This window comes from Melanerpes formicivorus, unplaced genomic scaffold, assembly GCF_026170545.1.
Source record: "Melanerpes formicivorus ecotype bairdi unplaced genomic scaffold, bMelFor1.0.p_v2 SCAF_65, whole genome shotgun sequence".
In the NCBI taxonomy this organism is placed as follows: Eukaryota; Metazoa; Chordata; class Aves; order Piciformes; family Picidae; genus Melanerpes; species Melanerpes formicivorus.
This window is the reverse complement of record NW_027142417.1, coordinates 142,056-165,327: the sequence shown is the minus strand read 5'-3', so window position 1 is coordinate 165,327 and position 23,272 is coordinate 142,056. Positions and strand designations below refer to the sequence as shown.

Below are 23,272 nucleotides of genomic sequence, written 5' to 3'. Positions count from 1 at the left end.
CCAGCAGGCCGGTGGCACAGGAGCTGGCCCTGGGGTGGCTGGCAGCAGATCACAGCAGGATACCAGCCTTGGAACCCTCCACATTGTCAAGAGCAAAACAAGGAGTGGAGGAAAGCCAGTCAACCAGAAACACCAGGCAGTGAACTGAGCAAGTGCCAAGGCTTGCTGCAGACTCCTCAGCAACCCCAGCTCTTCCTTTTGGCACTGCTTCAGCTTCCTTTCATCTGCTGACTGCACGCTGAGACACGTCCCTGGGGAGCCCTGACCTAAGGATGCTCTTGACCTTGTCCTCACAATTGCCTTAGACTACTGCTTAGAAGGACTGTTTGAAATGTTTCTCCACTCCTGCCCTCCCTCATCTACCTCACCACTGCTACACATCTCTTCTGCTCTCCGACCTGTGACACACAGTTGCAGTTGTGACAGGACAAGGGGTGCTGGTTTTAAACTGGAAGAGGTGACATTCAGATGGGAGATAAGGAAGAATTTTTATGCTGAGGGTGGTAAAACACTGGCCCAGGGTGCCCAGAGAGGTGATAAAAACCCATCCTTGGAAACACTCCAGGTCAGGTTGGATGTGGCTCTGAGCAACCTGCTTTAGTTGTCCCCACTCTGTGCAGGAGGGTTGGACAAGATGACCTTTAAAGGTCCCTCCTAAGCCAAGACATTCTATTGTTATGAAAGGTTCCCTTCTCCTGTAAACAAAAGGAAATCTCCAAGCTTGGAATAAATGTGATGGCTCAAATGAACAAAGGAAATCTCCAAAGCCAGAATTGGATAGAAATATCCCAAGCTTGTAGCTAAAGCTTTAACCCCAATAAACTGTCACAGCAAACTTTTTAAGTAGATGGATTTAGAGGAGCTGAACTTGAACACCAGAGGGCCAAGCCACCTAAGTCAGACAAACAGGATGCAGCAACCAAGGTGCTGAGCTTCAAGTGAGAATACAGAATTAACCAGGCTGAAAAAGGCCTTCAAGATCATCGACTCCAACCTATCACCCAACACCATCCAATCAGCTAAACCATGGCACCAAGCACCCCATCCAGTCTCTTCCTAAACACCTCCAGTGATGGTGACTCCACCACCTCCCTGGGCAGCACATTCCAATGGCCAATCTCTCTCTCTGTGAAGAACTTCTTCCCAACATCCAACCTAAACTTCCCCTGGTGCAGCTTGAGACCCTGTCCTCTTGATCTGGCGCTGGCTGCCTGGGAGAAGAGACCAACCCCCACCTGGCTACCACTTCCCTTGCTTGCACTGAAGGTCTCAGTTATAAAGAGCTAACACAATCTCCCAAATAGAAAGGCAAGCAAAGCAGAGGATGGGAATAAAGGATGGGGGAAAGGCTGGAGCTGCTGGACTGCTTCCAGAAAGGCTTCTGCCACGTCAACACAAACATTGATGTGTGAGTGAGGCCAGCAAGAGCCAGCTTCAATCTGTCTTAACCAGTACTGAAGTTCTGTATTTGCAGCTAATGAATCTGCCAACCCAATCGATCAGTGAAGGGCAATGCAGGGAAATTTATTTCCAAAGCACACCTCCCAGGACAGGAAAAGAGGATGTGGTGAAGTCCTCCTAGAACTGCCCTCCTTTTACACAGCCCCAGAGAAAAAAGAAAGAAAGGAAAAAAAAAATAATAGAGGATTTGAATCCCAGAAGGTACCTGGAAAAGCACAATGCCAAACTCTTCTCCACCCTCTGAACGGGGAAATGTGAGGTTCCAGGGGATCCTGAAAAAGAAAGGAAAGAAAAGATGAAGAAAAGGCATTCAACCTCCCAAACCCAGAGCAGCAAGACCTCAGGTGTGTGCACATCAGCGCTGCTGGAGCTCATGGGAACCCAGCCAAGGCTAGTCCACAGCAACAGAAGGAAGGGAAAGACACACAAGGTAGCCACAACCAGGACTACTTCACGTGGAAGAGGAAGTAAGTGATGAAATCAACATGGCTGTGCAATGGGAAAGCTGTGAGCTGGGTCATAATAGCTAATTAAAAAGTCATTAGGGAGGCCTCAGAACACAAGCTCACATATGCCACAGTGTCCTAGGCACAGGAGGGGATGCAGCCACGCTGTGGATCAGTGCAAACAGGGCCAAACTCCACATGACATTTGAAATTCAGTGTTGAAGGACAACAACAAATACCCAGTGCATTTGAAGTTCTCATTCTAGATAAAGTATCCCTTCTGGGTTGGTTTTGGCTACTTTCAGATGAAAAAGAGAGAACATATTGTAAAAATAACCCCAAATAACCCCAATAAACCCAACCAGCTTATTCCCATTATACAGCTCTGGCAGAGGAGGGAAGCAGCACCCTCATGGGGAAAAAGCTCCTCCTAATGCCACCCAGCTTCTTCTAGTTTGAAGCCGCTGCTCCTATCCTGTCACTCCATGCCTTGGTCAAAAGTCTCTCCCCACTTCTCCTTATGGCCCCTTTGAATACTGGAAGGCTGCTCTAAGGTCTTCTTGGAGCCTTCTCTTCTCCAGGCTCAACAGCCCCAACTTTCCCTGCCTGTCTTCACTGGAGAGGTGCTGCAGCCCTCTGATCCCTGTTGTGGTCCTCTGGGCCTGCTCTGACACCACACCAATAGAATGGAATAGAGTAGAAAAGACCAGGTTGGAAGAGACCTTTGAGATCACTGAGTCCAACCTATCATCCAACACCATCCAATCAACTAAACCATGGCACCAAGCACCCCATCCTGATGCAGCTCCCAGAGAGCTTCCAAACAGGCCAAGTGTAGGGAACAGATTTCTGTCCAGCTGTGCTGCAGGTGTATGCTCCAGAGGTACAAGTCATCACTGGCCTTTGCCTGCATGAATCATGGGGAACCTTTGCTGGCTTTGGTACTGCCAGCTAAAGGTGACTTCAGAGGTTTGATGGCTTATGTGACATGCTCACTTCCTTATCTCCCTCCAAACATGTCCCTGCTGTTTTCCAGGATGGAATCCTCCACTTCTCTGCTAGCATGGCTGTGGTGCTTTTTTAAATCACACACACACACACAGAGTCTTACAGTAATTATGCTTACCAAAAAATGGCAAGGAACCTCTCATTTGGAGGGCTCACTTTGCACAGATGTTTCAGCACATCTAATTGTGTTCAGCTTTGCCTAATCTACCACAAAAGAAAACCAATTTTGAAGTGAATAACTCTAGCAGGAGCAGTGTAATTGGAGCTCATCTGAAGCATATCTCCCAGCAGTTAGCATCTACAACATGGGCAGGAAAACATTTTGATAAGCAGATGCATTCTGGCATTATTCATTGCACAAAGCAAATTCAGGCACAGAAAAACTTAGGCCTCTATTTTTCAAGGAAATGGTTAATTAAGCCTAACTTCAGAGACTGTGCATACTTGCAAGTGCTCAGCATCCTCAAGTCAAACTGTGATCATCAAGGTACCTACTGCCTCTGAGGCCCCAAATGTGGATTTATAGAATGGGTTGGGTTGGAAGGGAGCTTACAGATCATCTAGATCCACCTCCCCTGCCATGGGCAGGGACACCTCTCACCAGCCCAGGCTGCTCAAGCCCTCATCCAACCTGTCCCTGAATACCTCCAGGGAGGGGACATCCACAGCCTGTCTGGGCAATCTGTTCCAGCCTCTCACCACCCTCACTGCAAATACATTCTTCCTCATTTCCAGTCTAAGCCTCCCCTCCTCAAGCTTCAATGCATTCCCTCTTGATGCAAGACTTTGCAGAAGCAGGGGTCAGGCACCATGTCACAACTCAAACTGCAAACACAAGTTAAAGGCTACCACTTAAAAATGTGGAACTCACTGCACCTTTGCTACAGGAAGAAGGCACCATGCAAGATGTCAGGAGTACAGTCCTGACATCCCTGGCCCATCACCCTTGGCAGCAGATCACCCACATCTGTTACTAACACCTCTTGGTGAAGAGGAGGAGACAAAAATAGGACTTGGCTACATATGTGCCTCTAGTACCAAAAGGGGATTCTTGCTTCCTCTCTACAAAAAAAAGCCTCCTTGATTTTTATGCAGCTAATTAAATGTCACTGTGCACAGTTAAGTTTTGGGTTGGTTTTTTTTGTGTTTAACTGTTTTATGTGCAGCCCAAAACTCCAAAGACCACACTCTCATAAACAAGTGCAGAGAAATAAAGCATTAAGACAGAGTTTGTCCTGTGTAAAGCTAGCCTCTGCTCCACTTTATCCTCAGCTCAACCCAGCAGAGGAGCTCATGCACAGAACTCTTTAACTAGGCCACAAACTCTACCTTGCCAATATTTTATTCATGCCCCTTTGTAAAGAGATGCACATTATGCCAAGTTCCAAAAGGAGCACCAGCCCATGAGCAGGAAGCTCCTCAAGGATGCATCAATGCTGAGCTGGAATTGCTCTGGTTTAGGCAGGGAGAGAGACAGATCCAATTTCTCCAGTCAGTGAGAAGCAGCAACACAAAATCAAGCCATCAATCTCCTGCAATATCATTTGCTTTAACCCACAGTCAATAGCTCCTTGATGAGTCTGGGGATGATTGAGAGGAATTCTCAGGAATACCTGTAGGAGGAAAATGGTTGGTCCAAGGTCTAAATCAGCCACATGGAATTCACAGAGATCAGACAACACAATGCTCAGCAAAGCAGAAAAATAACAAGAGCTGAAACCTACTGTTTTATGTTAGGGGCTCTGAAAACCAGAATGCCTGTAGGATACCTGAGTGTGAATTTTCAGCTGGGAGAGAATGGAGGTCTCAAAAAATTACAAGAGGATTCAAGAGGTAGCTCTCAGCAAAGTCACCAGTATGTTTGCTGTACCACAGAATAGTTTGGGCTGGAAGGGACCTTTAAAGGTCATCTGCAGTCAGCAGGGACATCTGCACCTACAGCAGGTTGCTCAGAGCCCCATCCAAGCTGATCTGCAATGTTTCCAGGGATGGGGCATCTACCACCTCTCTGGGCAGCCTGGGCCAGACTCTCACCTCCCTTCCTTCTATTGAGTCTGAATCTGCCTCTTTTAGTTTAAAGCCATCACCCAGAGATGCTTTCATCTGGGTGCTTTATGTGGCTCCTTGTCTCTTGTGGTGGTGACTTCTCAAGGCTGTCTGCCCAGGGTGAACTTGGGAGGGGGAGACATTGCTGCTGCCCCTTCCCAAACCACTTGTGGAACAGCTGATTGCAAGAAGTGGTGCACAAAACCTGACAGATCCTGCTTGCCAAGATCTTTACAGACTGATGCCTTCTTTCAGGCCGCTACCTGTAACATGCAATTCACCAAGATGCAGAAATCCTGTCCTGAAGTTTTCTTCTTTTCCCTCCCTGGCTATCTGCACCTCCCTCAGCACTGCTGGGAAAGAGAAGGGCCTTTGCAGAGGTTAAAAGCAAACTCTGGGCACTGAGCCAGCCTCCAACTGTGCTTTGCCCTGCTAAACTGCATTGGATTTGCTGGGAGAACATACAGGAGCTGTGTGCAGGCTCCCCAAATACCAGGGGCATGCTAATTGAAAATAACTAACTATGGAAGCAGCAGCAGCAGCAGCCACTGCTTAAGCACCATTTTACCACTTCAGTCACTAAGAACATGACTTACACCCAGAGCCTGGATCTGGAGCAGCATCCACCTTGGGGGCTGGATGTTTGTGTTTGACTGCAGAATATTTATCTCACTACAAAAAAAAAAAGACATTGAGGTGCTGGAGAGTGTCCAGAGAAGGGCAACAAAGCTGGGGAAGGGTCTGGAGAACAGGGCTGGGGAGGAGCAGCTGAGGGAGCCTGGGGTGTTCACCCTGGAGAAAAAGAGGCTGAGGGGAGAGCTCATTGCTCTGGAGTGAGGTGGGGGTGGGTCTCTTCTCCCTAGTATCAGGTGACAGAACAAGAGGAAATGGCCTGAAATTGTGCCAGGGGAGGGTTAGGTTGGAGACTGGCAACAAAACTTCACTGAAGGAGCTGTCAGGCGTTGGAACAGGCTGCCCAGGGAGGCAGTTGAGTCCCCACCTCTGGAGATGTTGAAGAGATGTGTGGCCATGGCACTTTGGGATAAATAGAATAGAACAAATAGAATAAAAACCAGGTTGGAAGAGACCTTCAAGATCATCGTGTCCAACCCATCATCCAATCCAACCCACCTAAACAACTAAACCATGGCACCAAGCACTCCATCAAGTCTCCTCCTGAACACCTCCAGTGATGGTGACTCCACCACCTCCCCAGGCAGCACATTCCAATGGGCAATCACTCTCTCTGTGTAGAACTTCTTCCTAACATCCAAACTAAACCTCCCCTGGTGCAGCCTGAGACTGTGTCCCCTTGTTCTGGTGCTGGCTGCCTGGGAGAAGAGACCAACCTCTGCCTGTCTGCAACCTCCCTTCAGGTAGTTGTAGACAGCACCTGAGCCTCCTCCTCTCCAGGCTAAGCAACCCCAGCTCCCTCAGCCTCTCCTCACAGGGCTGTGCTCCAAACCCCTCACCAACTTCATTGCCCTTCTCTGGACTCGTTCCAGCAAGTCAACATTGATGTGGTTTACTGGCCATGGTGGACTTAGGGTTGATGGTTGGCCTCTTAGAGGTCAAACTAAAGCAGCTTTTTTTGATGCCACAAAACACATGCAGGGAACTCAGCCAGGGTCCCATGCAAAGCTCTGTGCTGTGCACCACACCGACTGAACCAACCCAACTGCTAGGTGACATGCTCTGCTCCTTGCACCTCAAGGGAGATCACGCTCAGCAGAATTGTGCAATGGTTTTGTCAAAAGAAAATACATCAGGCTTGCTTGCTAACTTCTAAGGTGCTTGGCTGTGCCAGTGTTTCTGCACACAGTGCAGGCAGGAGCACCCAAACACTTCTAGCCATGCAACTCTGAGGCAGCATTCCCAGCTGACATCAAGCACCAGAGATCACCAAACTCATTTTTTCCCTGTGCTGTGGACATAAATCATGGCACTATTAGAAACTGAGAGAGAACAAGCAAGCCAAAGCAACTCAGCAACCCCCTACAGAAAGTGGCTAATTAAACAAACTCCCATTTCTCACAGCAAGGATGCCTGGAATCTCAAGACTGTAAAACATGCAATGCCTCCCCCCATGCCATCTTCCTTTAATCAGCTCTTTTCCCCCCCCCCCCCCCCCCCTCAGTATCCCAGTCAACCACACACTACATTTTAAAGCCATCCACCTCAGAGATGAGCACCATTTAATGATGAAGCTCCTGAATCCAAGCTCAGCCCTCTGGTGCTTAGTCCCACAGCTCCAGCTGGGAGAAGGGAGTCAAGAGGCAAATCCTGCTCGGTTGCTGCACACCTCCAGGATGCTCAGTGCAAGATCTCAGGGTGTGGACTCAGTTATCTTCTCTGCTCATCAGTACCACAAATGAAGTGACCTTAGCAATGTGCCCACCAATGAACCTCCAACTGGCTTTCTGCTGCAGATGGCCATGCTGTATGCAAGCCACGGCACTGCAAAGGTCATTTAAGGTTTGTGAGCTTTCCAACCAGTGTCTCTGCACTGCCAACAACCTCTCCAGTTTATTTCCTCACCATGCTGCCTGTGCTGTCGTTATCCAATGGGATCACTACAACAATATGCCAGGAGCCCATCAAAAAGGAGTGCTGATGAGACAGAACTGCTTTACTTGTAGCATTTCCTAGGCAAGAATAAATGGATATGGCTCCTGCCACTGAAGCTTTGTTTTCAGGCTCCAAGTATTACTACCAATTCTTCTGCTCAGGGAATCACAGAATGGTTTGGGTTGGAAGGGACCTTCAACATCACCTAGTCCCAACTCCCCTTCCATAGGCAGAGATGCCTTCCACTAGACCAGGCTGCTCAGGGCTTCATCCAACCTGGCCTTGGACACCTCCAGAGAGGGAGCATCCATCACCTCCCTGGGCAACCTGTTCAAGTGTCTCACCACTCTCACTGTAAAGAATTTCTTCCTTGATAAGGAAGCTGCTATTGTTTACACAACAACAAGCAATGCTAAAGGTTAATAACATAAATGTAATGTTAATGAATTTCATACTGGCAACTCATTTGCATTTATAAGCTACACCTCAGCTAAAGACAGCACAGCCACCCTGCCTTCATCCTACAACCCCTGCACCAAAGCTCATGGCAAGGAAAAGATGAGTGATGCAAAATGCTTCACTTCTGAGAAGCTGTTCTGTAAGCTATGGAATGCACCCCTGGCACCCACCAGGTACCCACTGCAAAGCACTGCACCTGCACTGAGTTCTCCTTCAGCAAACTGCATCCCTGCTGGGGCCAAGCAGCAGAGCAGCAATAGGTAAGGGGTGGCCAGAAGTGGTCTGTGCCCTCCCTGTGTTTCAGCTGCCCAGAATGCTGGCTGGCTGGCTCACCTGTCAGAGGGCAGCAGGCTGTGATCCCCCTGGGAAGGGGCTGTGATCCAGCAGCTCTCGGAGAGCAGGACGCTGGGGTGCTGGCTGCGCAGAGGCACTTGCTGCTGTGACAAAGCTGCTGCAGCTCCTGGAAAGCAGGAGTGGGGAGAGGCAGCCCAGCCCAAGCAGAGGGCTGCAGGTCAGCTCCTGCTCCCCTGCCTGACAATGGCAAATCTCTTACTCATCTGGCAGCTCTGGGAAGGGAATCTTGCCTGGTGAAATGACAATGCTGCTCTAATGCTGCCATTATTAGCATTGTCTGCAGACAATAAAGTGTTCTGTGGCAGTCGCTGTGGGATGACAGAGTGAATACACTCTGAGTCACCCCACGTTCATTTAAACAGCACGACTGTGTGAACACATGTTCTTCAGCTAAGTACACACACACACTCACAAGTAAAAATAAGCAGATCTCCAAGGAAGAACTCACTTTCTACACAATGTAAAAGCAACCCTCACTGCTCTGCTTCTGTAACCTCAGCAAACATGTGGCAAAGGACTACTCCCATTTTCTGACCTGGCACCAGGCAAGTGCACAGAGCCACTCCCAAATGGTTTGGTCATTGAAAATGTATGTTCACACACCTGGCTTTATGTGGTGACCTCCACAGCACAAGCAGAGATGGTACCCACAGGTGCACACTCAAATCACAGAATCCTTTTGGCTGGAAGAAACCTTTCACAGACTCACAGATACATTCAGGTTGGAAAAGATCCTCAGGATCACCAAGTCCAACCATTAACACAGCACTGCCAGGTTACTGCTAAACCACATCCCTCAGCACCACATCTGCCCAGCTTTTCAGTCCCTCCAGTGATGAGGACTCCACCTCTGCCCTGGGCAGCCTGGTCCAGTGCCTCACAATCCTTTCAGTGAAGAAATGTTTTGTAACATCCAACCTGAAGCTCTCCTGGTAAATGAAAGAGTAAAAGATGTCACACAGAGAAGTTTCAAGTTCCACTCCTCCACCTTCAGATCCCACCAGCACCTCTGAGGAAGAGAAATCCCACAGATGCTTCCTCACCCTATGCAATAACACACTCCTCAGTTACATTCAGCCCCTCTCAGAGCAGGAGACGTCCAGGTTTCAAGCTGGAGCACAGGGAGACTCCACTCCATTCTTGTCACAGGACTTGCTGTGCTGCCAGCTCACTCTGCACTGCTGATACCAACTCACCTCAAAACCAAAGCAAACAACTGCCCTGTGTTCAAACTTGTCTGTGCTCCCACCCCTTAACTAAACTGTCACTAGGAACAGAATCTGCATGAAGTACAACTTCTGCACTTGGGAATGGAACTGCAGAAGGTGCAGAGGGTTCAAGTGAGCATCTCCTGTTTCATACGACACTGGGGAAACCTGTCCTGGTGTGAGCTAGAGCAGGACTGATTCTGCTCAGTGATGTCATTTCTCAGCTCAGTCTCTGCTCAGCCACTTTCTGCAGTTCAAGGCAGGTTTGCTCAGCCAGGGGCAGCTCCTAGCAGGGAGAAGCTGATGGGAGAATTTCTGCCAAGGGCTAGGCTTCAGAAAGTCTCTGCCTGAGACTTGCCCCTGTGCACACCAAGGGCACTGCCACAGCTTGTGCCTCACCTTGGGAGGCAGTGAGTGAGAGGTGACCCTCAAGTGTCCAACAAGGGATTGCATCCCATGGATGGCATCTTCAGGACAGAGAAGAGGGATCACCAGAATCATCAGTAGTGCCATCAGAAGGCTGGGTTTGTGTCTCTGTCTCTATGCCACTGGATTGTTCTTATTTCCACTCCAGCTGGTTCAGTTTCTGTCCCATCCCATCAGTCTCTCTTCCTTCTTCCCATTCTCTTCCCTTTGGGAAGCAAAGAGGTTCAGAGAGAGCCTCTGGCACTTGTCTAGTAGCCAGCCCAGCCCAGCCCTTGACAAAACCATCCTCCACAGTCTTCCTCACAGCAAAGCTGCACAGCTGCCTGCAGGCACAGGATTTCACACTTCCCAAAACAAAGCCTCCTATGTCTAATGCTTCTAACAAGCAGCCAGAGATCACCATTAGGAGCTGGTTTTCCTGTCACTCATCCAGAAAAACCTTTCTGGGACACATCCCTTTGTCCTTTGTAGCTCAGAGAAGATTTGGGCTCTAACCATATCAAAAGATTATCACTTTATACATTTCATGCTAAGTATTTATGCCCTTTTCTCCAGTGCCAACAGCTCACATTGGTACTTCAAACTTCCCTCTGCAGATGCAAGCCTTGCACTTCTGGGTTGTCTTTATTTCTTCCCCCCTCTTATCACTCAGACCTGAAGCTCAGCTTTAAGGTTTATTCCCAAAGTCAAGAACAACGCAGTTTTGGGGGGTGGGGCAGCAACAAACACCCCAACCATCCAAGATGATAGAATGCCCTGAGCATTAAACTGTACTAAACCCACCAAATCTTCTCTTTCACACATTCAATCCTGGAGTGATTTTTTTTAGTAGCCTACAGAACATTAAAGCCTTGTAAAGTCAGATTTACAACACAACTTGAACCAGCCCCAGCCTATGAAGTGCTATTATAATCCAAACTTTAAAAGTGTCAAACTTCAGTGAATTATGGAACTCTGCACTGCTTTTTTTTTCCCCTCCCCCTGCTGTAATCTTAGCTGAAAAGCAGCTCTCTGAAAAACTGCCTGCCCTTGTGCCAGAAGGATTTTTTTATTCTTTTATTTATTTACCTTACAGCTGTTAGGAAATTAAAAGTGAGAAACCAAGCCCTAAATCACTGGTGGGGGGAAATGTTTCTTTTAAAGCTTGAATCTCATCAGGAGGCCTGGATCATGGAATCACAGAATCAGTCAGGGTTGGAAGGGACCACAAGGATCAGCTAGTTCCAGCCCCCCTGCCATGGGCAGGGGCACCCCACACTAGATCAGGCTGGCCAGAGCCTTGTCCAGCCTGCTCTTAAACTCCCCCAGGGATGGGGCCTCAACCACCTCCCTGGACAACCCATTCCAGGGCTTCACCACTCCCATGGGGAAGAACTTCCTCCTCACCTCCAGCTTCATTCCATTCCCCCTAGTCCTATCACTACCTGAGATCCTGAGAAGTCCCTCCCCAGCATTCTTGTAGCCCCCTTCAGATACTGGAAGGCCACAATAAGGTCACCTCTGAGCCTTCTCTTCTCCAGACTGAACAGCCCCAATGCAGATGAAAGCAAAAAGGAGTAAGATCTAACCATAACAAGCAGGTACATCAATAAGTCAGGGATAAGAGCAAAAAAAGAATAAGATAAAACAATAACAAGTAGGTACATCAATAAATCAGGTTTCTAACTTGGGATGGGAGACTAAAGAAAATGAAAGAAATTGGTCAAGCCCCCAGATTTGGGCATTAATGTCAGCACTGAGTGAGAAACCTTCCAGCTTGAAAATAGATCATTGGAAATAGAAACTTCCTTTTTCATACATTACCTGTGCACAGAATGGGTTGGGTTGGAAGGGACCTTAAACATCATCCAGTTCCAACCCCCTGCCATGGGCAGGGACACCTCCCATCAGCCCAGCTTGCTCATCCAGCCTGGCCTTGAACACCTCCAGGGAGGGGGCATCCATCACCTCCTTGGGCAACCTGTTCTGGTGCCTCCCCACCCTTACTGTCAAGAATTTCTTCCTAATCTCCAGTCTAAATCTCCTCTCTTCCAGCTTCAATCCATTCCCTCTTGTCCTATCACTCCCAGCCCTTGTAAAAAGTCCCTCCCTGGCTTTCCTGCAGCCCTTTCAGGCACTGGAGGACTGCTCTAAGGTTTCCCTGGAGCCTTCTCTTCTGCAGGCTGAACAGCTGCAACTCCCTCAGCCTGTCCCCACAGGGGAGGTTCTCCAGCCCTCTGATCATCTTCATGGCCTCCTCTGGACCTGCTCCAGCAGTGCCATGTCCCTCTTCTGCTGTGGTCACCAGAACTGGATGCAGAACATGTGTGTGTCCCCACAGGATTTATTCACATGTATTACCCTGAAATCCAGACACACAACTGCTGGCCTCCCCAGCATACTGCCCAATTCCTTCAAGGGATGAGGAAGATCCTGAAGTAAAATGTCACTGTTGGTAATGCAGGATATCTTATGAAGGGCAAACAGAATTTACCTTGTGACAGGGGCAGATAAGAGAAAGTGACAAATGTCAGAAGCAGTGACAGAAACAGAGTGAACCCATTTATGAAAGATGCTTTTTTAGTTCCCAGATCAAGATACCAAAGAACAGAAATAACAGAGGATCAGCATCCCCACAGATTACCAGAAACAAAACACTTCCAGGCCAACTACAACTACAGGACATCAAATCTAGGCACCAAATGTTGAGAGTCTTTGACATGTTTCCCCTGTAATGCAAATCAAATCTTTCCCTCCCCAAACCCCTTTCTGGATCAGCTCCAGGGGATGGGAGAAGCACAGAGGAGCTAAAACAAGTAACCCAAGTTATTAAACCTACTGCAAGACTGGATGCATATGGAAATGAGAGCTCCTACTCCCAAGCAGACAGACTAGATATGTCAGTATGTTTTTGCCATCCCTGATATAAAAATAGGTGTCAGCAAAACCCAGGATAAATTCCTACAAGCCCCTGCAGGAATGCTGCTGTTTTTCTCTGGACTGTTCAACCAGCACAACCACCCAGAAACTTCTCCTCAGCAAGGAAAAGAAGGGGAAGGAGAGAACCCACCCCAAATCCTCACCTCTCCTGTGCTCAAAAATCAAACCCATAACAAATCCAAACCATTTTGTCTTATTGGTGGACCTTGCAAAAATTATTCCTGGGTCATCACTGCTGATGCAGAGCTTGTCCCTCATCCAAGCTGGTCCCTTCCCTGGGGTACTGGTGCCAGCACTGGGGGTCAGGAAAGAAGTCAGGAATATTTTGTGGCCTGGAAGTAAACCAAAACATGCCTGCAAAACCCAGCAACAGCAAAGCTAGGCATGCTTCTACAAGCTGCACCTTATTATTCCTCCTCAAGAAAGCAAACCTCCCTGGCTTTTGCTGCTCTCTATCTTCTGTGACCAGCATGTCTGGGGTGGGGGGGCAAGTGCTCCTAAAAACTCACACTCCTGCTCCTCAGAGGTGTGTGCCCCTGCTCACACACACAGAGGAAAGACAGTGACAAACTGTGGCAGCCGTGACCTGGAGGGAGCACCCAGCACAGCTGGGCACCTGCTGAATCCATTTATGCAGGCTGCAAAGATGGTCTCCAGCATCAGCAAAGCATGCAACAAAAATAGGAAAGAGGAAGGAGGAATTACAACCCATTTAGAAATGTTTTGCCTTCAGGCTGCTCTTGGGTTCTCCTCCCACCCAAAAAAAGGTAGTGTGTTGCTTTTGTAGCCTTACTATTACTGTCCATACACAGAAATACAGCAATTTCATGCCTGGTCTAAAAAATGAACAAATGAAGCCACCAACCACACCCCAGTGCAGGACCAACACATAATAAGCTCCTGTGTTTCAGTCAAGCTTCCCAAGTGCAACTTCTCTTTTCCTGCATTTTCCCCCTCTTGCTTTCTCTACTTCCCTCCATTTTGCCCCAGATTTCCCACCTCCAAATTTCAGCAGACTAAACTGGCAGAGATCTGGCTCCTCAGCAGAAGCACTTCTTGGCCTGCAGCTGCAGCAGACAGACAGGCTGCAGCCCCAGGACGTTGGCTCAGCCGCGGCGGACAGAGCCTTGCAAGATTTAGGTCACCCGTGCCGCTCCGATCCCAGGCACAGCCTCGGCTTGCCTGCTGCCTGCAGCCCTGCCTCTTGAACGAGGTGACAGCCCCCGTGCAATTCAAACTAAGTCAGAACAGGGGATTTTTAATGCTAAATAAGGCAGGAAAGGGTCAAAAATCAATGGGAGGAGGGAGGAAGAATTAACTTCCCCAAAGTTTGCTGCTGGAGGAGCGAGCACTAAAGCAGCCTGAACCTGCACCCCTCAGCTGCGCTCGCTGCCTGCACGACCAGGGCACAGAGGGGGACTGATGGCAGGCAGAAACGGTCACCATGTGAGGGAAAGTGGAGCTGAGCCAGCAGCACGCATGATAAGAGTTATCTCTGCTGGAGGCTGCTCGCTGCCGTGCTGGCACCTTGGCTCAGCACCGACAAATGCTGGGGGAGCAGCCTCAAGTTGTGCCAGGAGAGCTTTAGGCTGGAGAGCAGGGAAGAATTCTTTACCAAGAGGGCTGTCAAGCCCTGGGAGAGGCTGCCCAGGGAAGGGGTGGTGTCACCATCCCTGGAGGGGTTTAAAAGCCATCTAGATGTGGTGCTGAGGGGCACGGGTTAGCGGTGGACTTGGCAGTGCTGGGTTAATGGTCGGATTCTGTGATATTAAAGGTCGTTTCCAATCTAAATAACTTTATGGCTCTGTGATTTTCAATTTCACAAAAGAGAGTCAGGAGATGTATCAGAGCAGACCCAACCTGGGGAGAGAGGCTCACTCTCAGTTCTGACATGTAAATTATAAATGGAAGAGAAGTCAGGATCACCTCTGTATCATGACAACAGAAGCTAGACCTGTCGTAATGAGTCGAGTTCATCTCCTCAAATTTAGTTAATAGGCTTCCAGAGAAACAGCAAAGTTCACTCAGGGGGTACAATTTTTTTCTCTGATGAGAGATCAGCAGGCAAATCAGAGAGACAGGCAGGCTTATTATAACTTTCACACATATAAAAGGCTAATAAGCAATTAGGAATCACAGACATCAGGAGAAAGAGCTGATCCCTTCTCCAGTCCATTACCCCAGCAACTGAAGATTATTCTCTACCACCTCTTAGCTAATGGCCTGATAGATCCAGTGCTGGGGACCTCAAGTGCTACAGCCTTTCCCCAGCGTCTCTAGGAGACCACCTTCCAGGTGCCTACAAAACAAGCACTACAAGAGATCTTGTTTATGCTTTTCTCTGCTAATCCTTGATTCTGAAAGTTTCTGTGCTTCCATTTCAATCTGTTCCTTGCCTTTATGCTTTTCTTCCCTGAAAGCCTTCAAGCATCTTTGATCTCCAAGGGATATCTGCAACTGACCACCGAGTGAAGAGAAACACAGCTCGTTGCAATGCCAACCAACAGCAGCAGGGAGCCCTCACCAATGTCAGTGGGCTCAGAGCAGGCTGCACAGATGGGCAGAATCCAGCAGCATGAGACTTAACACATCCAAGTGCTGGGTTCTGCACATCGGCCACAACAACCCCATGCAGTGCTACAGGCTGGGGTCAGAGTGGCTGAGAGCAGCCAGACAGAGAGGGACCTGGGGGGACTGGTCTATGGTAGGCGGAACATGAGCCTGCAGTGTGCCCAGGCAGCCAAGAAGGCCAACAGCATCCTGGCTTGTATCAGGAACAGTGTGGCCAGCAGGAGCAGGGAGGTCATTCTGCCCCTGTACACTGCACTGGTTAGGTCATACCTTGAGTCCTGTGTCCAGTTCTGGGCCCCTCAGTTTAGGAAGGAGGTTGACTTGCTGGAAGGTGTCCAGAGAAGGGCAACAAAGCTGGGGAGGGGTCTGGAGCACAGCCCTGTGAGGAGAGGCTGAGGGAGCTGGGGTTGCTTAGTCTTGAGAAGAGGAGGCTCAGGGGAGACCTTCTTGCTCTCTACAACTACCTGAGGGGAGGTTGTAGACAGGCAGAGGTTGGTCTCCTCTCCCAGGCAGCCAGCACCAGAACAAGAGGACACAGTCTCAGGCTGCGCCAGGGGAGGTTTAGGTTGGATGTTAGGAAGAAATTCTACACAGAGAGAGTGATTGCCCATTGGAATGGGCTGCCCAGGGAGGTGGTGGAGTCACCATCATTGGAGGTGTTTAAGAGGAGACTTGATGGGGTGCTTGGTGCCATGGGTTAGTTGTTTAGGTGGTGGATGATAGGTTGGACGCAATGATCTCGAAGGTCTCTTCCAACCTTGGTCTATTCTATTCTACTCTATTCTATTCCCTGCAATATCATAGTAGCATCATAGCATCAGTCAGGGTTGGAAGGGTCCACAAGGATCATCTAGTTCCACCCCTTGGGCATCTTTACACAGCCAGTACCTGTAAGGTTCCCTTCCATCCTAATTCTAGACCCATGCCAGCATTATTCTCCTTTTTTATTTTGGGGCATTGGCCTTTTTGAAGTCTCTCCACAAACCTGCAGTGGTTCTATTTGGGATTAACTTTTGTGAAGTTAATTACAGTTTTGCATTTTGTTTTATGTTCCTGACCTCTTTAGATTCTTTTGAACTTTAAATGTTTGCCCTGACTTGTATTTTTCAGCTCTTTCCAAGAGGAATGTGGCTCATACAGCACCTGAATTCCCTTCACACCACCAGTCTAGTTTAGAGAGGGCAAAACTTGAAGTCTTTTGGAGGCACAAAGCAGGGTGAAGGGTCTGAAGGAAGGTGCCACAGTTCAATCCTGTTTTAGCCCTCTCCCCATGAGATTACTTCTACTGGAAACAATGCCGAAGTCATAGTATCACAGTATCAGTCAGGGTTGGAAGGGACCACAAGGATCAGCTAGTCCCAACCCCCCTGCCATGGGCAGGGACACCCCACACTAGATCAGGCTGGCCAGAGCCTCATCCAGCCTGGGCTTAAACACCTCCAGGGACGGGGCCTCGACCACCTCCCTGGACAACCCATTCCAGGGCTTCACCACTCTCATGGGGAAGAACTTCCTCCTCACATCCAGCCTGAATCTCCCCACCTCCAGCTTCATTCCATTCCCCCTAGTCCTGTCACTACCTGAGATCCTGAGAAGTCCTTCCCCAGCCTTCCTGTAGCCCCCTTCAGATACTGGAAGGCCACAATTAGGTCACCTCGGAGCCTTCTCTTCTGCAGACTGAACAGCCCCAACTCCTTCAGTCTGCCCTCACAGGAGAGGTGCTCCAGCCCTCTGCTCATCCTCCTGGCCCTTCTCTGGACACCTTCCAGCACCTCCACATCCCTCTTGTAATAGGGGCTCCAGAACTGCACACAGTACTCCAGGTGGGGTCTCACCAGGGCTGAGCAGAGGGGGAGGATCACCTCCCTCGACCTGCTGGCCACACTTCTCCTGATGCAGCCCAGGATCTGATTGGCTTTGCGGGCTGCAAGTGCACACTGAGAGCTCATGTTGAGCTTTTTGTCCACCAGCACCCCCAAGTCTCTCTCCTCAGGGCTGCTTTCCAGCCAGTCCCTGCCCAGCCTGCATTTGTGTCTGGGGTTGCCTCGACCCAGATGCAGGACCCTGCCCTTGCTGTTGTTGAACCTCATGAGGTTGGCTTGTGCCCACCTCTCCAGCCTGTCCAGGTCCCTCTGGATGGCCTCCCTTCCCTCCAGCTGTCTGCTGCACCACACAGCTTGGTGTCATCAGCAAACTTGCTGAGGGTGCACTCAATGCCACTGTCCATGGCACCCACAAAGATGTTGAACAAGACAGGTCCCAGGACTGATCCCTGAGGGACTCTGCTTGTCCCTGGCCTCCCCTGGGACATGGAGCCATTGACAGCCACTCTTTGGGTGCAGCCCTCAAGCCAGTTCCTTATCCATCTAGTGGTCACCCATCACACCCATGTGTCACCAGCCTGGAGACCAGGATGTGGTGCGGGACAGTGTGGAAGGCTTTGCTCAGCTCCAGGTAAATGACATCAGTTGCTCGCCCCTCAGCTATTAATTTTGTCACCTGCTCATAGAAGGCAACCAGGTTGGTCAGGCAGTCCTAAAATACTGGGACAAATGCAATATATAACCTGTCTGGAACAACAGAAAATAAAACCCACCACCAAACCAGCCCTCCAACAGCCCACAATTAAAGTTATATAAGCTGAGACTGGCTTCTTCAATGAGGCAGCAAGCTCAGGAGAAAACATCAGCAACAGAGCCACGGATCAGAGATTATATTGCCATATTAAAGAGATCCTTCAAGAGATAGCAACCCACTGGGAACACTAAATAACTTTGCTGCTTAAAAAGTCAGAAATGGTGGAAAAGAATTCTTGCTGGAGCTACAGTTGGGTTATTTTTAGCAGGTGGGGAGTTGTTTGCTAGCCTAAGAGCCCTGTCTCTGCATGCAGTGTGCGGGAACCTGGGGAAGAAAACACAAACTATTTGCTCTTGCAGATTCGAGTTTGGAAACAAAAAAAGACAGTTTCCAGCGTTTTTCTTCTGCAGTAGTGAAGATACAAGACAAAGGTGATGTAGGCACCATATGGTATGTTAATTCTAGTCATGACAACAGCTCTGTTCTCCACCTATTCCTTCGCTAGACTGTGAGAAAACATCTAACTCGTGTCACCGACACCAACGGCAGTACCCAGACTCAGCAGGCATGGTAAATATTGATCTGCAGGCAAACAAAAGCTTGGGACACTGGGAACAAACACTGCGAATGTGCAGCCCTGCAAATCCAGTGCTGGGTGGATAAAGCACCGCTGCAACTTCTTAGATGTTCAGGCAAGCTAGGAAAGCCAGGATAAAGCAGCCATAAAACCACCCTGGAGCACAGAGGATGCCTGCTGCCTTTGCAGACAAACAAGCAACCAAAAGCATACCCAAATCTGCTTGGAAAAGGAGCCACAGTCATTCTTCTCTAAATCCAACCAGTCTGTGCTGCACTGGCTCTGAAACCCAAACCTTCAATGCCAGACTGGCACAGGGGCTGTGGGTAGCAGCACCCTGCCGCTGCAGGAAGGGACAACTCCATCACCTTGGTGGTGATGCGCTGGGGATGATGAAAGGATGGGGAGAGGACAAGGCTGAGCTGGCTGTACTCAGTCACCATCACTGAAGGTGTTTAGGAAGAGACTGGATGGGGTGCTTGGTGCCATGGTTTAGTTGATTAGAAGGTGCTGGGTGATAGATTGGACTTGATGATCTCAAAGGTCTTTTCCAACCTGGTTTGTTCTACTCTACCCTACTCTGTTCTAATTCTATTCACAAACAGCCTGCCTCAGGAGGCTTCCAGCAGGCATGTGGATTTGGGGTGTGGAAAGAAACACCCCAGCCTCTGCTCTCACATTCTGCCCCTCCAGGATGGCAGGAGGGGTTGCTTTTGTTTGTCTGTTCAGCTGGTGCAGGCAAAAGTCTAAAGAAAACAAACAACCCCCCAAACAAACACCACAGAAACAAAAGTTAAAAGAAGGGCACCATCTCCACCCCCCAGATCCTCTGTAATCAATTAGATGATGGGTCCCTGGCTCCCAGAATCACTCTAATGCTGTTTCAAGCTTGGGAAGTCTTGGGATACTGCAGTCCTGTAGCAACCACAGATGAGAAAAGCCTCTCAGACAGCCCAAAAGAAAAATAGTAATAGTAAAGGGAGATGGCACTGGGGAAACTAAACAGGGTGCTCAGGCAGGACAGGAGTTCTCCACTTAAATCACTGTTGGCAGAACATGTTTTAGGGAGGTAAATCCAGATAGACTTACAATTCCTTCCTAGCTCTAGCTAATTCCCAAATGCCAGTGCTGCTGCTACTGGGTTATAGGGAGTGAAGCATGGGGAAAGAGGAAATTGTTCTTGCTGGGTGATGCAGCTCCAACTCCAAGTATTCATTGTGCACTCGACCTGCAGAGGAGCACTGAGTGCAGGCAGACTGACTGCCTGCTCAGATGAGAAGAGAGAGCAGCCTTCAGACATGGGCTGCAGTTGTTCTGCTTCAGAGTCTACACTCTCTAAAGCTGGGACAGGAGATGAAACATCTCTGGCCTCTGGCTAGTGCAGAGACACAGGAGAAAACTGCTTCAGCTGCATTCTGCTCACAGGTTGAACAGAAATCCTCCTGGCCAGAAGAGCTGGAAATGTCTTCTTTCCCACCCCCCTCTTTTGTATTTAGCAGCCTAGATTTTGGCCAGGCTGCAGTTGAGATGTAATCCTAGCTGTTGATTCCCCAAACTGTCAATTGAGTAGCCCTTACAAATAAAAAAGTCAGATTCAAATCTACCTCTGCCCCTCAAAAAAGGATTTAAGTAGTGATCACAAAACAAGGAGCACAAGAAGTCACCACAAAGCAGATTTGGATAAATATACTTCCACAAAGGAGGTTACTGCTCAGTCAACTCTGCTTTAACTGCATCCCTTGATATCCCAATCTTCTTGTCACTTCTTTTCTGGCAAAAGTCTCCTTTAGTTAGGCTGCAGAATCTATTCAACTGAGACCTAATAAATGCTGCTTATTTCTCATGCTAAGATTGGCTTTGCTTAACATAACAGAGAGAGATAAAGAAGTGACAAATCCAGTTGTGTGCACACACACTGAGATGCAACCAAAGAACCATGTGGTGTTCTCTGTGGTCAGGGAGGAATTGCTGCTAAAAGTCCCCTGTGGTGAGGTCTAGGGACAAGGACAGAACTTAGCAGCACCCTACATGCATTGCTAGGCCCACACAGACACAGCTCCCACCAACCTCAGCCACAAAGAAAGGCTCACAGCAGCCTTAGAAGGTCTCATGAGAACAGGTTCAAGGTTTTCACTGCCATTCAGTTAGAGCTGGACAGGCTGGAGAACTGGGGGGAAGGGAACCTCAAGAAGTTCAACAAGGAAAGTGTAGGGTCCTGTACCTGGGGAGAAGTAAGCCCCTGCAGCAGTACAGGTGAGGGGCTGACATGCTGAGAAGCAGCTCTGTGGAGAACCTGGAGACCTGGTGGACAAGTTCACAATGAGGCATCAATATGCCCTCTTGGCTAAGATGAGCAGTGGTATCCTGGGATACACTAAGAAGAGTATGACCAGCAGGACAAGGGAGGTGCTCTTCCCCTCTACCCTGCCCTAGTGAGGTCTCCCTGTAACCTCCTTTTCTCCAGGCTGAACAGCCCCAACTCTCCCAGCCTGTTCCAATAGGAGAGGTGCTCCAGCCCTCTGATCATCTTTGCAGCCTTTCTCTGGACCTGCTCCAGCAATTCCACATCCCTGCCCCTACCAGTTGCACCTACCATGGCTTCCACAACAGGACCCCACAGGTCTGACTCTCAGAACAAAGTCATAACAAAGCCAGTGAAACCATTAAGATGAATTAATATTTCTTTGTTTCTGCTCATGACCTTTTTTCCACACCACCAAAAAATGCCAAGCCTAACAGAAAGGTTGGACTGGATGATCTTTGAGGTCTCTTCCTACCTTATTGATTCTCTGCTTTTAAATTGGTGGGGAGTCAGAATCAATAAGGTTGGAAAAGACCTCAGAGATCATCAAGTCCAACCTATCACCCAACACTTCATGACTAACTAAAACATAGCCTCAAGTGCCACATCCAATCCCTTCTTGAACACCTCCAGGGACAGTGACTCCACCACCTCCCTGGGCAGCACATTCCAGTGGCTAACAACTCTCTCTGGAAAGAACTTTCTTCTTACCTGGAGCCTAAATTTCCCCTGGCACAGCTTGAGACTGAGGCCTCTTTTTCTGGTGCTGAGTGCCTGGGAGAAGAGATCAACCCTCATCTGGCTACAACCTCCCTTCAGGTAGTTGGAGAGAGCAGTAAGGTCTCCCCTGAGCCTCCTCTTCTCCAGGCTAAGCAACCCCAGCTCCCTCAGCCTCTCCTCACAGGGCTGTGCTCCAGACCTCTCCCCAGCCTCATTGCCCTTCTCTGGACACATTCAAGTATCTCAATGTCCTTCTTAAATTGAGGGGCTCAGAACTGGGCACAGAGGCCACAGGTATCTCCAGGCCTCATCCTAACCACTCAGCAGCTCCTTTGACAAGAAGGCTTTCCAAGCTCTGGTGAACTGGTGCAACGTTAAGTGCTCTCCAAACTGGCCTGAAGGGTTTCTGAATTAGTAAGTCAACGTAACCATGGTAACATAAAGCACCACCACTTCTTACACATCCACTATAATCAAGTCAGTGACCATGCCATTCTGTTGAGACCTTTTTTCCCAGTTTGGGTTTGTTGGGGGTTGTTTTGTTGTTGTGTGGTGGTAGGTTTGGGTTGGGTTTGGGCTTGGGCTTGGGTTTGGGCTTGGGTTTTGTGGGGCTTTGTCTGGTTGTTGCTGGTGTTGCTCTCTGCTTGTTTTCTCAAAACTACTCCTCCAGCTTTCAAAAATGACTATTATTAAGCTCCACACTGAATTTATCATGTGTAAGCAGAAAAAAAAATCACCATTATCAGCAATGGAAAAAAGAAACGAAGCACCAAAGGCTGCTTTTAGGGCTTGCTAAGAGTCTCTGTAGCTTCATTTCCCAGAACACAAAGTTTTAACACCCATCTCTGGCTGGTTTTACTGCTGCAGACTGCTCCCAAGCAGAAGACTCTTCCCTTGTCACAATATTAGTTAAAACACAGTGACACCTCAGTCTCAAGAGCTTCTTCCACAGAAGGATGGGATCCTGCCCATCCTGCTGCCTCACATACCCTGGGGCCACTAGATGCCCTAAAAGTCAACCTGCCATCCTTGATCAGACAAGCCTCAAACTGAGAATACTCCAGTTAGAAACACTCTCATGTAAAGTTCAGTGTTCAAAAGGCATCATCTTCACACTCATCACATCCACACAGACCAGAGGATCTGTCCTACATTCACATGAATCTGATTAAAAGAGTAAATACACAGGAGTTCAGCTCTTGAAGCCCTGAGTTTGGATATTTGCTGCTAGAAGATGGATTCTCCTTGCCTACAAACAGCTGTTGTCATGAGCTTGCTGTAAACAATCTCTGCAGGGTATTCCTGGGGTCCTACCAATGTCTGGAACAAGACTGGGATTATATCAACTTCTTGCTGTGTTGAAATAAAAGAGAAATAAAGGCATGAAAGAGGGGAAAAAAAAGCTCTGGAGCCCTCAACACAGGAAGGACCTGGATCTGATGGAGTGGGTCCAGAAGAGGGCCATGAAAATGATCAGGGGGCTGGAACAACCCTGCTATGGGGACAGACTGAGGGAGCTGAGGGTGTTCAGCCTTCAGGAGAGAAGGCTCCAGAAGACCTAAGAGCAGCCTTCCAGGACCTGAAGAGGGCTACAAGAAAGCTGCAGAGGGACTGTTTGCAAAGGCCTGCA

General features: G+C 48.9%; 1 protein-coding gene across 4 annotated transcripts in view; it reads right to left on the bottom strand.

The window, feature by feature from the left end:
- Positions 1 to 23,272, bottom strand: part of FAM110B (family with sequence similarity 110 member B) — a 110,450-nt gene that overhangs the window by 15,104 nt on the left and 72,074 nt on the right. For 3 of the 4 annotated variants that reach the window (XM_068162439.1, XM_068162438.1, XM_068162440.1), the window contains one exon: positions 1,667 to 1,733. The gene's annotated coding sequence lies outside the window, so the exon portion shown is untranslated. Of the gene's footprint in view, positions 1 to 1,666; positions 1,734 to 8,321; positions 8,371 to 23,272 lie in introns of those variants that run through there. The other variant, XM_068162441.1, reaches the window with a different exon arrangement.